We start from the raw sequence: 24,168 nt of genomic DNA on the forward strand, positions 1-24,168 counted from the left end.
TTAATACAAACTGCATAAGGAAAAAGTAAAAACAGTACAACAAATCATTATGCACTACAAAAATGTCACTCCTACCAAACATCTATCAAGAAATGGCCTAGTGACCATATTTCTACATCAGAAACTCATTCTCTTTCAGAGATGGCCTGATAACATTCCTATACTAGACCTCCAAAAACCCTTTAGAATCTATTTATTAATTGCCTACTATGGATCAGACACTGTGCAGGCATTGGAGGTGGAAAGACAAAAATAAAACCATCCCTGTCCTTAGGAAGCGTACAGTCTATCAACAGGCATACAAACTATATACAAAACAATTTCTACTGTAGTACTTTAGTTTAGTGTTCCACACAGAGGGCTGTTTAAACACTGTTTGCTGTTGTTTAATTCATAATCTAGGGTATGTGGTCATGATCTCATGGGCAGCTTGCTTGAGAATGCTTTGAAGGATCAGTGATTCAAGCTGGTAAAGCATGGCGGTAGTCTAATTTGCTGATTTGATGGCATGCCTTTAGACATTCATTTTTATAAACTCTTAGAAAGGCTAGGAAGGCTGATGCATTTAAATGTCTATGAGTCTAGGTATATATAGTATTTCTATTAGTTATAACTGATTTACAGGAATGTTTTCAGGCCCTCCAGCCTCTATACTATACAGTATAGGAAATTGCATGGATGCCCATCAATTGGGGCATGGCTGAAAAAGTTGGGGTATATAATTGTGATGGAATACTACTGTGCTGTAAGAAATGATGAGTTCAGTGATCTTAGAAAAACATGGAAAGACTTGCATGAAATAATGAAAAGCAAAATGATCAGAACTAAGAGAACATTGTATACAATAATGGTAATATTGTTTTAAGAATGACTTTGAGTAAAGTAATTTTGACTATTATAAATGCCCAAATTAACTATAAAGGACATATGAAGAAAGATACTATCTGCATCTGGAGAAAGAACTGATAAATGTGTGTATAGAATAATCTTACCTATCTATTTCTGTATCTATCTATCTATCTATCTACCTATCTATCTATCTATCTATCTATGTCTAATGGTAGCCATCTCTAGGATGGGGGGAGGGAAGGAAAAAAAAGAAATTTACATGATAACTTTATTATATATTTAAAAGTAATAGCAAGTTGTACAGATCTGCAGTTTCATGTGCAATCATCTTTTCTTATTATACTATGTTATGGAATTTCTTGTTTATTAATTTATTGTATAAATTAAAATAAAATAAAAATAAAAAAGTAATGAGCTTTTCCCATTCACATTTTACTAGCTAGTCTTCTTATTAAGTCAGACTTATAACACACAATATAAATAATTATAAGTTACAAATAATTATAGCTACCTCAAATACTAATTATTTTTTCTTAGACTTCTATTTTCTCTTTATTTATTCAAATCAATGAACATTTTTAGGCACCTGTTACGCATACATTTATACTGGTATTAGGTACTGGGGGAGGTACAAAGAAGAATTACTTGATTCTTGTTATGAACTTAGAGTTTCTATACATATTCTCATTTATCAATTCACCATCCAACTCATTAATCCACTCATGCTCTTTTCCATTCATCCTCCCACACTCCCTTCTAGTATTGAATTGCCTAATGTCCTAGTGATATACTGCGCTGTTGATTTCTTCCTACTTTGGTTTTGGGGACACATGGCAGGCCAGAAGCAGTAGTAGGAAAAACACTAGTTCTTTCCGGGTACAGTTATCTCCAACTAGTGGTTGGACAATATATACATGTGATACCAGGAAGCTGGGACTTAGCTGTGGAGTCTAGTAATGAGGGTGAGATTGAATTGGGATCAGAATATATTATATTCTCTCATCTGTGGTGTGTACTAGTATCTGGGAAGAGGAATGGGCTGTAGGGTCCCAAGAAGCTAAGATGGTAAGACCAGGTCACATGTCTGTAGTACTTTAAGGTTTCCAAAGCATTTTACATGCCTTCACTAACTTAAGCCTCAGGAGAACTCTGTGGTGCAGGTATTGTTAACCTCATTTTACAGATGAAGACTAGGAGGCCCAGAGAGATTAAGCAACTTATCTAGGGTCATAAAAGTGACCACTGTTGGAGGCAGGATTTTAATGCTCTGTCTTATCTACTGTACCACCCTGTCTCTCAAGATGGGGCAAATCCAGTTGCAGAGTGGAGGCCATGAAATTTGCCAGGTGTATAGATTTGAGACTTCTGTAGTCTCTGTTGCCAAATCATCACCCCTACCCAACATTAAACATTATTCTCCAGCTTCTAAATTTAGTCTGTACACGCTTTTCCAAATCCCAGAATATTTTCAATGCTGCTTATAAAGCACTGTCTACACCAGCCAAAAAAATAGCAGCCGTTACCCTAAAATTAAGCAGTTCCTTGGTGGTACTGACAGAGCCATTGCCCTGATACTATTTTCAGATGAGTCCTCAGTGTAAACAAAGTGACAAGATGAGGCAGCATGGAAAGCCAATGACCTTAAGAAGAAGTGCCTCTCTCTTCTCAGACTACAAGTTAAAACGTGCATGTTGATTTACTCTCCTGCTGGCATTTCAAAGTCTGCTCTCTGCATCCACTATTTATGATTTAAGTCATCTAAATACTTTATCCTGTTTTAAAACAAGACAACAAAGCAAAACAATTTCCATTCCACCGATTGTTTCTTATTTTTATTCATTGGCTGAACTCCTGTCTGAATGATCATGAATGTTTTTTTTCCTCTGACACTGTGTATATTACCTTTGGAAAGACAATAAGTACATATACACAATACAGATCTGTATATATATAAAACATGTAAACATACATATATAGATATGTATTTATACATATTGATATGTTAGTTAATCAATTAATATTGGTCACGTGCCTACAATGTTAAGTACTGTGCTTAGCACTAAAGGTACAAGGAAAGGTGAAAGATAGTCCTTGTCTTCAAGGGGCTCACATTCTAATGGGGACACGTAGATGTATACACACGTGCAACACGTATGCAATACCTATACAACATGAATGTAAATGTGCACAATACTCATACATACAATATGTAACACACAATAGGAATACAGTGCGTACATGTATGTTATACACCCATAGGTTCATGATCCACACATGCATGCATGTATGTGACACGTATACACATGTGTAATATGCATACAGTCATGTCTATATGTGATACACACATGTGTACATTGGAATGCATATGTACATGTGCATGTATTATAATGTATACACATGTATCTGTATGTGTATACAAGCTCACATATCTGTATGTGCGTATATACACATGTATGTATCTGCATGTATGCATATATGTATATGTGTATGTATAGTGTGTGTATATGTGTATATATGTGTAATACACACAATGTATGGTTGTCTTTCAAGAGTCAGCATTATTTATACTATATCTAGGCAGTTTGTATATACCAATTTAAAAAAACAACTAAAATATATATTGACACTAGAATCGAAGACAAAGCCAGGAAAACAATTTGTCAGTCTACTGAATGGCAATACAATTTGGGCTGAGAGCAATTAATTAGCTTTCTGTAAACAATGACCTATGACCACATTCTATAGGCTTCCAAGCAGGGACTTTGATGGATCTCTTTGATGGAATCAGCTGGGATTGTGTATCGTATGTGCTCCTTCTTTTAGAAACTAACCTATGCACGCAGCTGGGTTTCCTTGATCCATTTGAAATTTACTTCTGAATGTGAGCTAATTATATTTCATTTGAAAAAAAAATGATAAATTGGATATTTTAATTACCTTTGAGTATAGTTGTTTAGTTGTTTCAGTTGTATCTGACTCTTTGTGACTCCATTGGGGTTTTCTTGGCAGAGATACAGGAGTGGTTTTCCATTTCCTTCTATAGCTCATTTTACAAATGAGGAAACTAAGGCAAGTAGCAATAATTGACTTGCTCAGGGTACCATAGCTACTAAGTGTCTGAGGCTGGATTTGAACTCAGGAAGATGAGTCTTCTTGACTATAGGTCCAGCACTCTATCCACTGTGCCACCTAGAGTCTTCTTGACTACAGGTCCAGCACTCTATCCACTGTGCCACCTACATGCCCAGAATGAATATTATTCTAAAAAAGGGTGCTATCTCACTAATTTTGTAAGGTTAGGCAAAGATGATGTTACTATAGGTTTCTACTAGTAATAATTTCATTTTGTATAGTGCTTTAAGATTGGCAAAACCCTTTTAATATTCTATAGAGAGACATTCATACACACACACACACACACACCAGCAGCAACAGCAGTAGCTACACCACCACCACCACCACCATCACCACCACCACCACCACCACCAAGGATTTCCTGGGAAATCTTGCCTACCTTGCTCATTGATACCTAAACTTTCTTTAAGAAATCAAGAAATTTGTCATTTTACTGTTAAGAGACAATTTCATGTCTAGACCATTGCAGTAGCCTGCTGGTGGGTCTGCCTGCCTCAAGTCATTCCTTCTTCCAATCTATCCCCCATTCAGACACTAAAATGATTTTCCTAAAGCAAAAGTCCAATCATATCGCTGCCCTACTCAATAAACTCCAGTGGCACCCTATTTCCTCCAGCAGCACATACAAAATGCTCTGGTTGGCATTCAAAGCCCTTCATAACCTAGCCCCATCCTACCTCTCCAGTCTTCTTATAATCTTCCATTCAGTGACACTGGCTTCCTGGCTGTTCTTTGAACAAATTCTTTCTTGAAGCTCCTGGCATTTCCTCTGGCTCTCCATTCCTGGACCACTCTCCCTCTTTCTGTCCACCTACTGATGTCCCTGTCTTCCTATAAATCCCAACTACAATCCATCTTTTACTGGAAGTCTTCCTTAACCCCTGTCAATTTTAGTGCCTTCTCGGGTTGATTATTTTCTATTTATTATATAGTTAGCCTGCTGAGTTTATAGGATAAATAGAAAATAATCAAATATATGTATGTATGTGTGTATGTGTATATGTGTGTGTGTATATACATATATGCATGTTATCTCCATTAGATTATAAGCTCCTTGAGGGCAGTGACTGTCTTTTTTTTTTTAATATCCACACTGCCTGGCACATAGTAGCAACTTCATAAATGTTTGCTTGATTTGGGAAAGGGAAGGAGAAGGGAATAAGCATTTACTAAGTACCTACTATGTGCCACAATTTCTAACACACACTAATGTGAAACAACTAATATCGGACCCTTTTCTAAAAAGCATTTCCTGATCCTCCTTAACTTTGATGCCTTTCCTCTAACTATCCCCAACTTAACCTGCAACCATCTTGGTTGTATATAGCTGTTTTTTGCTGTCTCCCCCATCAGACTGTGGGCTCTTTGAGGGGAAGGACTTTTTTTTAACTTTCTGGCTTAGCATTTTGACCGGCACAGAGTAGGTGCTTAATAAATGCTTTTTGACTTGTCTTGAAGGGGTAGGAAGTTAGACTACTGAGTACCTGTAGGAAGGAGTCATTATGGAATAAGAGAAAGGATATCCCAAATGTTTGCGAAGACAAACCTCACAGTTTTGCCTCAGGCAGCCACTGTTTACCTCCAGCAGTAGGTGGATAAATAGAAGCTGTATATTCTGTGTTGTGCCCAGTCAAGCATGTGTAGAGCTCAGTGGGTACGCTGGACCAAATCCTTACTTTTATCAGTCAATTAGTCAGGATTTAAAGTGGAGCAAAAAAAAGGAATTGAATAGTTTCTTTCCTTCTTTTTTCCCCTTCTGGAGGGGAGGAAGAAGGGAAGGAAGGACAAACAAAGGGAGGAGAAGAGAGAATGAAAGAAGAAATCAAAAGAGAAAAGAGTAGGAATTAGAGGCATGGTACAGTGAAAAGAGCACTGAGTCTGGATTCAGAGATTCTAGGTTTAAATTCTGCCTCTGATGTGCATCCCACATGTCTGACCCTGGCAAAGTCATTTTACCCAATTTGGAATTCAATTTCTTGATCTGTAAAATGAAGGAGCTAAACAAGATGGCCTCTAGGCTCCTTCCAGCTCTAAGTGAATGATACTGATTTCACCAAAAAAATTTTTTTGTGTGTGTGTGTGTGAAATGGAATGAGATTTTTCCAACTCTCCCGGGGCACTGGACTGCTATTTAGCTTCTAATTTACATCAAATTTGGGAAGAGCAGGTGAAGATAGCAGTGGGAAGATATTGAGAATGCCATTTGCCACCAAAGGGATAGAAAAATAATCCATATTCTTTTCACTTCTTGGCCAAATTGGATATTTTAAAATGGCAGAAGTGAATCAGTACTTGATAAATTTAATCGATTAACTCACAAATTTGTTGGGCACAGGCTGTGACTCTGAATAAATATTCTAAAGAAATTTAAGTCTTTTCTTTTTGTGTGTGTGCTAAAATAGTACCTTAGTTATATAATGATAACAGGTGACATAGAGCATAAGGCAGCATTGTCTATAAATATGCTTAGCTTCTTTCCCCTTCATTTGTTAGCTATGCTTCCTCTTAGATATGGAAGAATTTCCCTTAGGTTCCAGCCCCTCCCCTCTTATTACTCTTTCTGAAGCCCTGATTATATCTGGGTGTTAAGAAAGATGGTTGGGCTTCAGGAAGGTAATGCATTTAGGAGAAAATATCCAAACTATAGTTAAAGAGTTTTGGACTCTAAGTTATCATTCATGACCCAAGGAAGGGATTTGGTAATTGCTATAAACTACTCTCTACATACCAGTCTATTAAACAAAAGGTATTGACTGAGCACTGTCTATATGCCCAGCAAAGATAAACCTTATAGATAGCCAAAGAAATAGACCTTCATGCTCCAGGCTCACAGGGAGCCCAGGCATTGGCTGTTGAGACAGATGTATGTATATCAATTACTAAACAAAACATTATCACATCTTTTTGTTTGTTTGTTTGTTTTGGGGGGGCAGGGCAGTTGGGGTTAAGTGCCCAAGGTCACACTGCTAGTGCATGTGTCAAGTGTCTGAGTCTGGATTTGAACTCAGGTCCTCCTGACTCCAGGGCTGGTGCTCTACTCACTGCACCACCTAGCTGCCCCTAACAGCATGACATATAATAGCATTATGTATAAAGTGGGGCAGTGCCATAGAGAGGATTAGTTAATCTGCCAACATTTATTAAATACCTATGTGTCAGGTAAGTGCTGGGGTACACACACACACACACACACACACACACACACACACACACACCAGTCCTTTCTCTCAAGGAGATTGTAATTTATTGATAAAGAACAGTTATGAATCAGAAAGATCTGAGGTCTAGTTCTGCCTCTTACACATACTGGCTATGTTATCTTGGGTAAATTATTTCTCAGTTCTTTGGGCAGCTCTCTAAGGCAGTAAATTTCAGAGCTGGTTCTGATCCACATTGGTAGAGTAGGTTTCCTCATTGGGAATTTCTTAGAACACATCATAGATCTGGTCTAAGAAAAGAATAAAAGCATTATGTGCTAATATAGTTTGATGTGATCCTAGCTGGATCACACAGCTCGAGTGTTGTGTTTGATTCCCCATGACACAGATTAGGAAAGACACTGATCATCTGGAAATGTACAGAGGTCCTGAGGACAACCAGGAAGTTTGAGGGAACTGAGTCCATGCTATAGAAAGATTGCTTTTATGAAGCGGGGATCCTAAGACTGCAGAAGACAAGATTTAAGGGAGACAGGAAGTCTTCAAGTTTGTAAAAGGCCATCATGTGTTTCTTTTGTCTTGCCCCCAAAGTCAGACCAGGAGCCATGGGCGTAGTAGAGCTGGTTGCAATGGTAGTCTTGTGATAAGGAGAAACTTGCTAACAATTAGTTATCCCATTGTAGAACAGGCTTCCTTGAGAGAGATAGTATATTCCACCAAGAAACTAGACAACCACTTATGGAGAATAGGGTATGGGGATTCTTTTATGGATGTGGGTTGGACTGCAGCATTTTCCAATTCTAAAATTCTGTAATTTTGCAATATCATAGTGTGGGGCTTTGTGGTACAAGCTATCAGAGACTGGCTTTGCACTGGCTGTCTCACATGCCTAGAATATTCTGTCTCCTCCCTTCCATCTCTAACCTTCCCTAGCTTCCTTCAAATGTTAGCTCAAAAGCCCACCTTCTGCAGGAAGACTTTTCTGGTCTTACCAGCTGCCAATGACTTCCTCTTTCAGCTTACCTTCCATTTACCATATCTAACTGTATATGCCTATTTATTTATGTGTTTTCTCCCTCATTAGAATTCAAGCTTCTTGAATGTGGAGGCTATTTTTTCCCTTTTTCGTGTGCTCGTCTCTTAGCACATTTCCTAGCGTATAATAAGCACTTAATAAATGCTTGTTGATTGATTGAATGGAACAGTGTATAAGAAGCAGATGTCAAAAAGGGATTTGGAGCAATCTACTAGTATATAAAGGAAGGTAGGGAATGAGCATTGACTTTAAAAAGTATGTTCAATAATTAAGAGGCACAGGAAAATAAAATATAAATAACATTTCTTTTAGATGTTGCAGAGAGGAATGATTCTTTTTAAATCTAAGGAATAGATCAATAAGTAAGAAAGGCCACATTGAGGGCTGAAAAAGTAATGCTAAGGCCAAAAATGTCAAGGGTATCACTAGGAATGAGCCTAGAAAAAGGAGAGGGAATACAGTTCTACTCATATGAAAAACCAGGGTATGTCCCCCCCACCCCCGAAATGCTATGTAGAGTTGTCATCACTGAGTCTCAGGGCAGAAAGGGCAGTTAGAGAAGGTCCAGAAAAGGGGGAGGGGAAATCTGAGGGTATATCTGAGAGGAAGAAGAAAAGCTAAAAAAAATCAAGAGCATTCAGTGTGGCCATAATGGAGAAAATATGACACAGCAGAAAGACATAGAGATATAGATAATAAGGGGAAAAGAAACTCAGGCTATCTAATCCTACTCCTTCATTTTATGCATGAGGAAACTAAGGCCCAGGGAATGTTAAATCACTTGCCCAAGGTTACTCAGGTAGGATGCCTCACAAGCAGGATTTGAACCCAGGTCTTCTGAATCCATATCAGCATACTTTCTCCTGCAACCTGACTACCACAGAGAGATTAAGGTTTGGATATTGATAGAAAGGTTGGCCTAAGTGGCCTCTGAATTCCCTTCCCCTTCTAAATCTGTGACCCTATGATTCCAGTGGGAAGAGACCCTATAGTGCATCCATTTCATTCCCTCTCCTTTTACAGATGAGGAAACTGAGTCAAAGAGAAGTAAAATGACTTGCCTAAAAATCACATGGTTAGTAAATACAAAAGCTGGACTTGAACCCAGGGCCTCTGACTCCAAACACCCTTCATATTGTGACTTGCCCACCATCCCAGGAAAAGAAGACTTAAACCCGGATCTTTCTGATTCCATAGGTAGAATCCACTATTAACCTTCTTAACTATAGTTTTTTTTTTTTAACTTGCAATACAAACCAACCAATCCACAGTTCTACTCGGCAACATTTAAAAGAAATTCTTTTTCTATTTTGTTTTCCTCTAGCTCTTAATTATCAAAGGAACTTTTTAAAAGCTCATGCTCACTTCCCTCCTTCCTCAATGCTATAGTAAATTGGTACAACTCAATTTCTGACATTTTGTTTAATTGCATGGTAACAGATTGTAATGGATTAAAATTCCACAATACAAACATTTGGTAGGTTTTATGCTAGTCAGGAGCAGGACAGAAGGTGAAAGCATTTAATTCAAACAATTCACCAAACAACAAGAAGAAAAGGGTTCACAACACAAAATCGGCTTAATTGGAAACCACCATGAAATATCTAAAAGCAATTCTGAAGTAGACATTTTTCTCCTCTTCAGCTTTGGTCATGTTACCTCCCACGCAGAATTCTGCTCATTTTCAATAGCAATCCAATTTCAGGATCACATCACAGAGGCCCTTTGCCAGACTGATCTCGTCTCTATTATTTCCTCAATCTCTTTTATGGGCTCTGTTTGTCCCCTCTTTCTACTTCCACCTCCGCATTTGTCTCTGTGCCAACCAATATGCCTGTAAATCATGCAGATTCAAACCACCTTTGGCTCTTCATTTAAAACTCATATAAAAAATCCTATGCCTCCTCTCTCTAAAGGCCAACCAAACAACCATTCCACTGGCTTCTAAGAAAATGTAGGATGAGCTTATATCACGGACAACACATGGTTGTTCTGGGCATGACACAGAATACCTACCTGAGTTTTATACTTTTGCATATGCAATATATGACTTAAATGTATTTCTTTTGAAATTGTTTTTAGAGCCAGTAGATGAATAACTGAAGAAAACCAATTTCATTACCTTGTATTCATACCTTTCTTTGAACTCCAAATAGGATGACCCAGCTTGATTACCCATTTTATTTGGTTCTAAATTACTTTTGGCTGCTAAGAATAAGAGATATGTTATTTATTCAATTAACTCCCAGTATAGGAATCCCCTCCACCAGTGCTCAGGGGAACCCAGGTAAAACTTAGTAGATAATTCCTAGAGAGTTGCCCATAGAATACAGAAGTTAAATGGTTTGCCCAAGGTCATATGACCGGTAGATGTTAATGGTGGGTTCTGAACCCTGGTTTTGACATCAAACAAGCCTGGAATGTCCTTGGCCACCCTAGCTCTTGAAACTATCCTTAAAGGACCAAGATTTGTAACTACTAAATGAATTACAGAAGAGTAATTATAAAATTAATTTGAGTAGAGGCAGCATTTTTGGAATAAGTGAGTGACTTCTGAGTGTAGCAACACTCACTGAGTTATACAAGTTAGGACTACAAGTTAAATAAGCAATGCTATTACCTTATCTTATAAGAATTAATAGGTACATACAATTTATAAATGTTGGATAATGGTTACAGCATGGAAGAATAATTTGCAACCTACATTTCCCAGCTTATCTCTTAACAACTCACCAAGGATAACTTTAGATAACACTTTAAGGCTCACAACATGATTTTTTTTGTTGTTATTCAGTTGTTTCAGTCGTGGGTATTTGGGGTTTTCTTGGCAAAGATATTAGAGTGGTTTGCTCCTTCTCCAGCTCATTCTACAGATGAGGAAACCAAGGCAAACAGGATGAAGTGACTTGCCCAGGGTCATGCAGCTGGTAAGTGTCTGAGGCTGGATTTGAACTCACAAAGATGAGTCTTTCTGACTCCAGGGCTGGCAATCTATTCACTGTGCCACCTAGTTGCCCCACCTATATTTTCTTTACAATAGTCCTAAGTGGTAGGCAATTACTTGCCCCCTTTTATTGATGAGAAAATTGAGGCTCAAAGTTAATATGGACCAGCTAGAATAGAGCAAGATACCCCAAAGGACTGAACTAGAAGCAATGGGTAGAAATTGCATGAAGAAAGGAAAGAAACTACTCTGTTCCAGGCCCTGCGCTAAACTTTACAAATATTACTTCATTATAATTAACTTTGCAAATATTATCAAATTTGATCCTCATAACATGATGCCCCTGGGTAGGTACTACTATTATCCCCATCCTACATTGAGATAGACAGAGGCAAAGCAATTTGTACAGGGTCACAGAGCTAGTAAAGGCTTGAGGTTGGATTTGAACTTGGGTCTTCCTTACCCCAGCCCAAACACTCTATCCATTGCACCACTAGCTGCCTAGGTGGAGTGGGCTGCCTTGGGAAGTAGTGAATTTTCTCTTACCAGATGTCTTATAGCAAAGTCCTGGCAACTACTTGTGGGGTTTTTGTAGAGTGGATTCTACTTCAGGTGTAGGTTGGCCTAGATGAACACTTTGGTCTCTTCCCACTCTGAGAGTCTGTAATGGGGATAAATGTAAAGATCTGCGTTTGGGTTCAAACAATCAACTACACAGGATTAAGGAGACCTGGCTTAACAACTTTTAATGAGGAAAAAAAACTTAGCTGGTTTCAAGCTTCATAAATGTCCCTAGGGTGTGGTGGAAGCTAATGCTAATTTAGGCTATTTTCAAAAGCATAGGTAAAGTAGTGAAGATAGTGTTGGATTTGGTGTCCGAAGACCTGCTTTCCAGTTATGTCAGTCAATGAGCATATATGAAGCACCTACTATGCGCCTAGCACCATGCTAAATGATAAGGATTAAAAAAGAGGTAAAAGACAAACTCTGCTTTCAAGGATCTCACATTCTAATATGGGAAACAATACACAAACAGCTATATACAAATAAGCTCTATACAGGAGAAATTGGAAATAATCAATAGAAGGAAGGCATTAAAATTAAGAAGAGTGGGGAAAAACTTCCTGGAGAAGTCACTTACTTCCCTCAACCTCAATTTTTGCATCTATAAAAGGGGATAATGATAGCACCTAGCTCACAGGGTTGCTGTGGCAAACAAATGAGATAAATATGCAAAATATTTAAGAATTCCACTAATAACAACAACAATAATAAAAGTATTTATACAGCATGTTAAATTTTCCAAAAAAAACTTTGCAAATATTATCTCATTTGATTCTCACAATAAACCTGGGGAAAAGGTGCTGCTATTATTCTCATTTTATAGATAAGGAAACCAAGGCAGTAGAGGTTAAGTGACTTTATCAGGGTCATACAGTAAGTGTCCAAGGCTGAATTTGATCTCAGGACTTCCTGACTCCAGCTCCAGAGCTCTATCCACTGTCAGGCAAGAAACATTTTTAATGAACTAAGGCTACTTAGCCTGAAGAAAGGAGAAACTAACAATGGAAGGAATGTCATATGGAAAAGTGTTGGCAAGCCTCCAAAAGATGGAAATTATACGGAGCCTGACTTTTAACACAAAAATAACTTTCTAACAATTCACCCTGTCCCAAAAGACTGCCTCGTGAGGCAGCGGATTCTGGGTCACCGAGACTGATTGGGCACAGCCTGGATGAACATCTGCGGGAAGGTTGCAGAGGGAATCCTTGCTTGGGGTGGAACGCTGCACTAGAATGATCCCCAAGGCCCTTTCAAAGAGAAATTGTCTATGAGGATACATTTTAGTCTTGCATCGCCTGTCAGGAAGCCAAGAAAAGAAAAAAAAACCTGTCACTTGTTCAGCGGCATTTATTGGGGAAGAGTCTAAGGCTCTCTATCTTTACAACAACAGCTACCCTTCTCATCTAGGTTCAGATTGTGTTATGATGTTTTGAAGAGGAAAACAAAAGTGTCTGAAACAGTTGTGAGGAGCAGCCAAGTCACCTGGCTGACCGAGAGGCAAAGTTCTCTAACAGAAATTTTGTTGCTGTTTCAGTTGCTTCAGTCATGTCTGAATCTTTCTGACTCCATTTGGGGTTTTCTTGGCAAAGATACTGGGGTGGTTTGCCATTTCCTTCCTTCTCTGGATCATTTTTACAGATGAAAAAACTGAGGCAAATGGGGTTAAGTGACTTGCCCAGGGTCATATAGCTAGTAAGGGTTGGAGGCTGGATTTGAACTCATGAAGATGAGTCTTCCTAAATCCAAGCCTAATGCTCTATCCATTGTACCGCCTAGCTACCATCCAGCAGAAATGGGAGATAGTAAACATTTTTCCCCTGGGTGTTAGATTGACCTGGGATGCACAGATGTGGAAGATACTGGTTGGAGTAGAAACATGAGTTATCTCAGTTACTCTATTTTCTTCCCCAATGAGGACAAAAAACATCTCAAAATTAGCTATAAATAAGTTTTCTTAAGCTATTTTGAGTCATAGACCCCTTTGGCAATCTGGTGAAGCCTATAGATCTTTATCAGAATATTATTTTTTAAATTCATAAAATAAAGTATATAGGGTTATAACAAAAACCAATTATATTGAAATATAATTAACTTATTTTAAAAACATTTTGATATTTTTGACTATATTTCAACATAATTTGTTTTCCTATGATCCTATGTATTTTATTTTATTCATATAAAAACACTAGCCTGAGAAGGGTTCCATAGCCTTCATCAGACTTCCAAAGCGGGCCATAATACAAGAATTCTTCTGCTGTATCAACATCTACCAATATCACTTTGAGGCAAGTAATTTTGTACAATAGCTACATCTCAAAGCACCTGAACTGCATAGGAGGAAAACAATTGAGTGTGAACCCTTCTAGGAAGAACAGATATGAAGGGAACAATAACATGCCTACAACAGGAGGAAATATTGGAACATGGCCTTGATTTAAAAGAGTATCTCCTTTATTCTTCTTTCTATAGAGTACAAAGAGGCAGCCTGCTATATAGTTCAGAGAAACCTGAACTTGAAATGAGATGTCTTGGTTTCAATAAAAAAAATGGCTTTGCCTTTTAGCAGACAAATTCTTCAACTTTTCTGAGCCTTGATTTATCTTTAAAATGGGGAGGCAAATATTTGTGTTGGAGCAGTGGATACAGCATGGAGTCAGGAAGACTCATCATTGTGAGTTCATATCTGGCTTCAGACACTCTGGTATTCTGGGCAAGTTGCTTGTTTACCTCAGTTTCCTCATCTGTCAAATAAGCTGGAGAAGGAAATGGCAAACCACTTCTGAAGCTTTTCCAAGAAAACCTCAAATGAGGTCACAAAGAGTTGGATGCAATTGAACAACAATAAAATATTTGTGTAAGGGAGTGTCCAGAGGTCATGATCACGGGCTGAACTCAGAAAGAATTCTGGGGAATGGAGTGCTGAAGGAAACATGGTGTTGTCCCTCATTACATTTGTAATAGATGCCTTACATGGTTATGGTGAAGATCAAAGGAAACCATGCACATAAACTGTTTAGCAGCCATACAACCCCATTTGTTATTACTTTTACTTCTGGATCGATTATAGTCAGAATGAGAGAGGTATCTGTACATAAAGCCAGCAGAAATGGAACGTCCTCTGAAGTATCCACCCCTGCCTATGAGATAACAGATCCAGCATAACATTAAAGTGTCAAAAGTTATTTGTGTGTCTCTTATTTTCCCAACCAGATTGTAAGTTCCTTGAAGGCAGTGACTGGACCTTATTTTTTTTTTTTTAGTATCTTCTGTAGTACCTTAGCACAGTGTTCTGCAAATGGGCACTTAACAGATGCCTGCATGTGTGTGTGTGTGTGTGTGTGTGTGTGTGTGTGTGTGTTCAATTAAGTTTCTTAAAAAATAATCAGTTTGTTCATATGAACATACCCCAGGAGCTTTTTCAGAACAGGGTATCAATGGTTCAGCAAACTACTTTCCCTTTCTTACTCTTATTCAATGAAATCAACCGGTCCTTAACCTTTTAAAATGAAAACAAAAATGCTTGATATTTGATTATATACATTATCCATTTTTCTGTGGAATACATGTTTACTTCATTAGTGTTTAAAATAGCAATTTTTCTCCCTTGTAAAATAGATTTTCTATTAAACCACCAAAGCAGTCTCTCTTCTCTTCTTCTTTGGTGCTAATTAAATTACATCCCAGCTTGTTTGAAATTCAGCAATCAATTTATTTGTTCTATTTGCACTGTATCACAGAATTTCATCTTGAAATCACCTTTCAACAAAGGCCATAAAAATGAGAGATGACAAATTTACTCTCCAAGGAGGACAAAAAAGTTCTACCTCAAAATACTTTGTATATATTATATTTTTTAGTCATTCGTCTATGTAGGGGTGTAGGGGTATGTGTGTCCTGTGTCCCATAAGAATGTAAGTTACCTAAGTGATGCAGTGGATAGAATGCTGGTCCTGGAGTTGGGAAGACCTGAGTTCAAATTTAGCCTGGCTGAATGACCCTGAGCAAGTCACTTAACCCTGTTTGCCTCAGTTCTTTGTCTGTGAAATGAGCTGGAAAAGGAAATGGCAAACCATTCCAGTATCTTTGCCAAGAAAATCCCAAATGAGGTCACAAAGAGCCAGACAGGACTGAAAAAAAGACTGAACAACAATACCTAAGTGCTGTGTCTTTGTGTCATTGGCTCCTAGCATAGTACTTTGCACAAAGAAGGTGCTTAATAAACTTGTGGAATGGATTGACTGAAGGTTTTTGCATGTACTGTCTGAGTGCTCATCAAAATGCCTGGTTCGTTTCTGGGAATACTTTTTTCCAGTATTTTTCCTTTGGAGAAAAGGTATAAAAGTGTCAGGCATCAGAAATGAAGAACAGGAAAAAGGATAAATGATGGTGCCAAGAACAATGAACTTGGAATTTGAAGAGATCTGGGTTTGATTCTTATTTCCTATGTTTACTAACTGTTGCCACAGATACCTTGATTAACTTCTGTGAGACTTAGTTTCTTCTGTTTACTAACTGTTGATCCATGCCACAGATACCTTGATTAACTTCTGTGAGACTTAGTTTCTTCATTTGTAAAATGGAGGTAATGCTTACATGTTTCTTCCTCCCAGAATTGTTGAGAGGCTCCAATGAAATAATGTAAGCTTTTAAAATCTTTGAGCCTACCGACATGTCAATTATTCTAGGGCAGAGTCCATCTTCAGAAGTCAGAATAAGTCTGCCAGGCAGCAGGAATTACTAACAACTGACATTTTCTTAGTGTTTTTAGGTGTGTAGAGCACAATCTCCTTGGAGTCTCAGAATGGCTCATTTGACAGACTAGGAAACTGAGGCTCCCTAAAAGGGATGACTTGCCTAGTCACTCCAGTTAGTCATTCCTTTTATGAAGGATTCTTCATCTGAACCCATCTCCTCACCAGAGCTCTTACCAGTAGGTTGCTATGCCTTCTCTTATTTTATGAGTGAGTAGGCTATAACCAAACCAGAAAAGAAATACAATGTCTATGTCAGAGGGATCATTCCTATAGTGGGATCAACTAATAGATCTCCCTGACAAAATCCCTCCTTTTCCCTTCTTTTCCAAACTGTTTGGTGCTTAGTTCGGAAGGCTTAACCCCCGTGTCCCATATTTTCATATATACGATCCTTTTCACTGTAAATTGCCTCTCCTAGGTTGTAAGACTATAATTTCCCAAGTATGAGTAACGTAAAATCCCTACTCTTGTAATTGCTTCCTGATCTTTACAACTTTTATATTCTTCTACCATCTTGACAAACCCTACCCCTTCTCTTTTAAAATTACACAGGACTAAAATGAATAGGTTTAATCAGTTTTCACATCCTATTTTCCTAACTACAAAGACCCCATGTCCAGTGGCATAAACCTGAGATCTGAAAGAACTGCCTTGAATTTACTCTTCTTACCTTCTTAGGGATCACCCTGCTGCAGCTCTTTTATTGGTTCTGGCATTAAAATAACATTTCAAATTGTCTGATGAAACCACAACCAAAATCAGGAACCAAATTAGTCATGTGAAATGGAAAAAACAGTTTTTCTAAAATCAAGAGAAGAAAGTCAATCTAAGAATCCAATTTATTCCCCCAATTATAATTTTGTGCAGTTAATGGACAGTAGCATGAATAGACTTAGAATAAGATGGTAAGAATAAGTAATCCTTCAGATATAAAATGTAATGGGAAACTTACACCATTTTTATGGAGAAGTCTGTGCACAGGTTTAGTCTTCCAAAGATTTATTTCATAAACTGGAAATTCTTTTTCTGCTTAGTTTCCCACATAGTGATAAAGGAAAATGCCAAAGTATCAAGAAAAAAGGAAACCCCCATGTAAAGTAGACCAATTTCTCTTGACTATATTAATGAAGAATATGTCCAGTCTGAAGGTAGAGGGGGAAGAAAGAGGATAAGAAAGTAAAAGGAGATAGATACAATTCAATTACATATAGCCAACATTTAATATGCACCTTTCAAATAAAAGGCCCACATTAGGTGCTGCTGAAGAATACAAAGATGGACAAGACACAGTCTCTGCCCTCAAGGAGCTCTGTCCTTTGGAGGTAGGGAAGATTAAATGGACACAGTAATGGATCCAGTCCTTAAAAGACCCAGACCTAATTACAGAAAAGGGACTGATAAGGAAGCACTTAACTATAAAAATGAGGAGGGCCAGCAAACCCATTATGAGGTATGAAAAAATACTTTGAGTGTATTAAATAAGTAGTTGAGCTAAAGGTGAAAAATGATAGGCCACTGCCAGGGGGTTGACCTTTAAAAGTCAATTATGTTAGTCTATTCGGAAGTCAGATTCTTCAGAAAAAGGCAGTTCCTGGCCAGATGTGTAGAAGAAGAAGGGGAGAAGAGGGGATTATGAATGGAGAAAGGGTGGCTATGAGAGTCCATATGGCCTGGGAGAGCAGAAATTTGGGCAGAGGCAGCCACCGCAGAGAAAGGGACCAGGACTTGTGAGGCATGAACAACTTTGCTCTTATTGGCCTCTTTCTATGTGATGGTTGCATCTGCCTGGGCTTTGGTTTTTCTGACATCATGGGGTTTTCCCCAGGCTGGTAGGGTGGATAGCCACTGGCCTTGGTGTTCAAATGTGGCCTCAGACGTACACTAGTCGTGTCTTAACCTCTACATATCAGTTTCTTGTAAGATGGGAATAATGATAGTACCTACCTCATCTACATTATGAGGATTGAAATGACATATGTAAGGCACCTTAATGTGCTATATAAATGTTAGCTATTATCACTGCTCTCATAGCCTCCTTTCCTTTGCCAGCTCCAGCTATCTTTTGTGTCTCCCATCAGGTGGGCACTTCGGAAGGGCATTGGCTCTGGAGCTAGAGGTGGTGGTTGTTTTTCAATCATTTTAGTTGTGTTTGACTCTTCATTCTGGTTTTTTTTTTGGCGAAGATCCTGGAGTGGTTTGCCATTTCCTTCTCCAGTTCATTTTCCAGATCAGGAAACTGAGGCAAACAGGGTCACACAGCTAGTAAGTGTCTGAGGCTGGATTTGAACTCAATTCTTCCTGACTCCAGGCCTGGTGCTCTATCTACTGTACCATTTAGCTATAGATCAGATGATATATAGTCAAATCCCAGCTCTGACTCTTACTATCTATATGATCTTGGGCAAGTCACATAACATTTCTGGGCCTCAGTTTCCTAATCTGTGAAATGAGGATGCTGGACAAGATTGCCTCTTTCTAGGTATGTGAGGGCCTAATAGCCTATGATCTTCCATATCAGACTCGTGTGAACTAACTTTTCAAAAGAACACCAGGGCTATAGCATATTATTGTTCATCCTGGGAACATTTTTACAGTTAATTTAATACATCATTATGGACCATTTTTCTGTGATTAGGCAAATTAGCAAAGCCTTAAATAGGCAAATTACCACTGTACAAAATAGAGAGAAGTGCTAGGAGAGGTACTAGCAGAATGTGATAGGTAGAGAAGACAGAAAACACCTTTCGATGGGAGAATCAACAAAACTTCATGGAAAGGTTGCCTTTGAATGGAGCTTTGAAAGATTCTTTCACATTCTTTCTACAAGCAGAGTTTGAGGGAAGGAATTTCAGGGATCGTATCTTAGGTTTAGACCTAGAAGTAAAGAAAGACATATTCCAGGCCCAAAACATGGCATATTGGAGGCAAGAAGACATGTGCTATGAGACTAATTTAGCAGGAATATAGAGTGCTTGAAGAGAATGATGGGAGAGAAATTTGGAAAAGTAGGTTGGGAACATTTTATGGGTGGCCTTAAATATGATACATTGGATATCAGATTTGACTCTTTAGGCAATGGGAAGTGAATGAAAGTTTATTAACAAGAAGGTGAAACGATCAGAATTGTATCTTGGTTTATGACAGTGGCATGTGAGGTAGATTGGAGGAGAGGGAGACTTAAAAGAGAAAAAAACAACTAATAGGCAGTTGAAATAGTTTGGGTTCAAGTTAATGAGCGTGGGAACATGGTAGTGGTGATGGACTGTTGTCGTTGTTTGTCCTTCATTCTTGAAGAGGACCATGACATCAGGAAGGTGATGCCATGACTTGCAAGTGAATTGCATTTAAGTGAGGGAGGGCTGTGCAAAGTTACCAGCCTCACTTTCTCCTCTGGAGCCATCTGGGTCCAGTGGCCAGATGTAGATCAGGACTGGAGATGGCCCTGCAGTGAGGGGATTAGAAGGTACTGGGAAAAAGCATGGATGTCTTCAAGATTTCTAGACTGATTAAGAGGATGTAATATCCTCAAGAGATGCACGTAGAATCAAGAAAATAGGTCAGAAAGTGGACAGAACTCTCAATTTGGAATCAGAAAGATCTGAGTTTGGATCATGCCTTAGTTACATACAGGCTGTGTGACCCTAGCCAGTGACTTAACCTATTTAGTCTCAGTTTCCTTATTTGTACAATGAGGACAATAACAGTACCCATATCACAGAGTTGTAGTCCAGATTAAAAGAAATAATATGTTTAAAGTGCTTTGTAAGCCTTAGAATCTGATATGAATACCATTGTCATTATATGTGTAAAGTGCTTTGCAAATCTGAAAGTATTAATATATAAGTGCATTAGTATTAATATAATTAATAGTTAATTAAATCAATATAATTAATTATATGTAATCAATTTATTAATATATAATATTAAATTAATACAATTATTAAAGTATTAGCATATGAACATATAAATAAAATATTAACATATAAATGCTAACTATTATTATTATTACAAATAGAAAGTGTTTTGCAAACTTTGAAGTGCCATTTAAATGCTAGTTACCATTATTTTGCTTTGAGAAGAAGGTGAGACTCTTCTAATTGAATCATTGGGAAGGAGAGGATATAGATGAGTTTTAAAATGGACTGGAGAAAAGTTGAGCTCACTCATACCATAAAGGCCTAATGTCGGTAAAGTATAAAGCAAATTTGGATTCTTAAAGTGAAGGAGCAGGATGAGGTTTAGGAGCTTAGGGGAAATTGAAAAATATTATGGAAAAAAGTAAAAGGGAAACAAATGGAGAAGAATAAAAGGATAGATCTGATGAAGTGAGACCCAGCTAATGCTAGATAGCATGAAATTATCATGTAAAGGGTCAGCATGGTCATAAACTTTAATATCTTCAGGAGACTAAGGTAGGGGAGCAGGAAGGAATGAAGGAAGACGGTATGGTGTATCCACAGCTAAGACTGTCGGAGGGTGTGCAGCAGAGAGTCAAAGCATTCAAAGTGCTGGCTAGGACGTCATTGAAAAGGCTGATCATGGGGCCAGGTAGGGTAGGGAGGCAAGTGAAAACAAAATTGCTTGATGGTCTGGGAGAATAGGGAGAAGCAAGCAAGAAAGAGAGGGTTCAAAGTTAAGAAGTGTTGAGAGGAAATTTACAGAATTCATGACCTTGGAAATGGAGAAAATCAGAGGGACAAGCCCCAAGATATTACCATGCTTGTGAATGACTGAAATGGATGGTGGGAAAATTCATTAGAAATCAAAGGGTTAATCCAGGTGACTAGAAGATACATCAATGGGAATGTCATCAAGCAATGTGGTAGACACTATGAATGTGAATCTAGTGTTGGCATCCATTAATGAAGGTACCAGGATGAACAATCTGAATCTCTATCAAATGTTCCTGAATGTTGTGTACATAAAGAAAATGAAGCAAACAATAACAAAACCCAGAAACCCCTCCCACAAGAGCTTTAAAAATAAAAATGATGTTAAAAAAACAAACACTTCTTTTCAAGAGAGGCAGCTGCGGTGGAGTGGATAGAAAGCTACTCTCAGTCAGAAAGACCTGGCTTCCAATTCTACCTCTGGCCCATACTGGAGGTGTGGTCCTGGTTAATTCACTTACCCTGTCAACGTTCTGGATAATTCTCGATAACTAAATTGAAGAGAAGCTGCCAAACTGCACTGATAAAGAGATTTTCCTCACATACATTTCTCATGGACCAATGAAATCACAAATCCAGTCTTTATTCCTATCCCTAACAAACTTTACAAGACACAGCCCCAGTTTACTTGGACTATATCCCAGCTTTCCTGGTCCAAGGGTTTGTATTGTGCTATCCAGGGACTAGAGATTACAAAAAGAAGCACGATCCTTGGTTCCCTGCTCATGAAGAGATTATTGTGCAGTCAAACATTTAAAGAGAAACAGAAAAATTCAAACATTAAATGTTTGTCTGTATGATGTTCGAATCTAGACATCTGGAAACATTCTGAATGAGTGACTCAGTGTTTCTCTTTGCATCCAGACATTTGGCTTCATGTTGCTAGATAAGGACTTAGTCATATTGAATAAAGAACTACATTTATATTAACAAATCAATTTATATAGATAAAAAAGTTTCTGTTCTGTGTCAATACATGTAAGTAGGGAATCCATATATGGCTCTACACAATACATACAATATAATACAGCATACATATGTAGGTATGTTCATGCATATATGGGCAAGCACATGTGCACACACAGAGGTGCATATGCATACACACATGTATGTAGGTGTCTATGTACATGTATAGATCTATGTAGGTGTGTGTGTGTGTTTATTGCACCTATAAATGTGCTCACTCTATGCACTAAATAATTGACCAGTTTTGACCAACCTCATTGGTTAAGTTAGGCGATTAAAAAAAAAGTCAAAAAAACCCATTTTGGAATGATCTGAATTTTTTCCTTAGATTGATGACATTTTATTTAGACATCAAAAATAAGAGAAAAGCAACATGGTGTAGTAGACAGAGAGCCAGCCTCAGAGTTCAGAAGACGTAGATTCAGCTTTTAGCTCTGATGACACTGGCTGTGTGACCTTGGGTAAGTTGTTTGACTTCTCGGTACTGTAGGCCAGTGGTGTCAAACTCAAATGGAACTGGGGGCCACTGAACCATAGAGAAAGGCTCCTGTGAGCCACATGTTGACTTTCTAGTTGTTTAGTTGTTTCAATTATGTCTAACTCTTTGTGACCCCATTTGGGGCTTTCTTGGCAAAGATACTGGAGTCGTTTGCAATTTCCTTCTCCAATTCATTTTACAGATAAGGAAACTGAGGCAAACAGGGTTAAGTGACTTGCCCAGAGTCACACAGCTAGGAAATGTCTGAAGCTGGATTTGAACTCAGAAAGATGAGTTTTCCTGACTCCAGGCCCAGCACTCTATCCACTGTGCCAGCTAGCTGTATATATATTAACTTAGAAAACCACATATTAGTATTATTTATGCTTTGTGTTTTATTTTGCTAAATATTCCCCAATTGTATTTTGATCTGCATCAGGCAGCACTCTGACATGTTATGGGCTCTGTGCCTGACCCCTCTGCTCTAGGCAACTCTCTCAGACTCAGTTGAAGAAAAGGAGCTGACTTGGATAGGCACAGCAAGTTTCCTTGCCTGGAAATCCCTATACTAGTGAAATCACAGGTCTTGTCCTTATACCCTCTATCCTATAAGAAAGAAAAAAATCCTACCAGGATGAACACTAAAAACAAAATGACAACAATTATATAGAAACAATTCTGAACAACTTGACCTTTTTCACTGACATATATTCAGCCCTGGCACAAGTGAAAACCCTGATTACTGACCTGCTAAATGGAGGTGTCATTAGGTACTCAGCCAGAGCAGATGCCATTTTTCAGAGGACTCTGAGGAGATGCATTGGATACAGAGATCCCAGGGAAGGTTTGAATCCTGTGTCTGTCAGGCTACTTTGGTCCTTTCCTTGCCAAATGGTAACTTGGACTTCTCAGGCCAGTTTTGAATATTTACAACTGAGCTAGTTTGTGATCTGGAAGACCAGAAATAGCCAGCAGTAACTTGAGAATGCTGGTATTGTGATGGCAGGAACAGACCCCAGTCTGGCTGGAAATGGGACTGCCTCAGTAATTCAGTGAGTCAAACAGCTGTTTAGACTGTTCCCATTGGGCTGCTGAGACAGATGCCAACAAGTCCATGCTGTGCCATGCCATGCCATGCAGGCAAAGTACAATCAAATAGAATTGATTCTGGTATAGTTTAAGTGCAATGAAAATATTGAACTTCCCATTTTAAATCACTAAAAAATGGGCTGTACTATTAAAACCAGGGGGAAAAACTTGGTGAAAGGCACTGTCAAAAGACAAGTCATTTTAAAAAAAGATTTAAGTCTCAGCCTTTGTGAATTCCATCTAATGTTTCACCCATCGTGCTTAGCCTGTCTTTTGGAGGAACAATGAATTGTCTTCTAGCAAGAGAAATAATTATGGAAAACATGCCGTTTTTCTTTCTTCTATTATGTAGGTAATCCAGAGTAGAAAATACCAGAATGACTATAGAAAAAGGGAGACATCATATTTTTCACTGTCCTTTTGAGGACAAGGGATTTTTGTAGCCCTTTTGGGACATATTCATAAGAGTATTTTTGTGTCAAATGAAAGTGAATGTGGGAATTGTTTATACATGCTATGCATCAA

At 38.3% G+C, this 24,168-nt stretch overlaps 1 protein-coding gene across 1 annotated transcript in view; it reads right to left on the bottom strand.

The window, feature by feature from the left end:
- Positions 1-24,168, bottom strand: part of SYT1 (synaptotagmin 1) — a 284,720-nt gene that overhangs the window by 165,421 nt on the left and 95,131 nt on the right. The window lies entirely within an intron of this gene.

The sequence above is a fragment of the Trichosurus vulpecula genome, chromosome 5, assembly GCF_011100635.1.
Source record: "Trichosurus vulpecula isolate mTriVul1 chromosome 5, mTriVul1.pri, whole genome shotgun sequence".
NCBI classification, from domain to species: Eukaryota; Metazoa; Chordata; class Mammalia; order Diprotodontia; family Phalangeridae; genus Trichosurus; species Trichosurus vulpecula.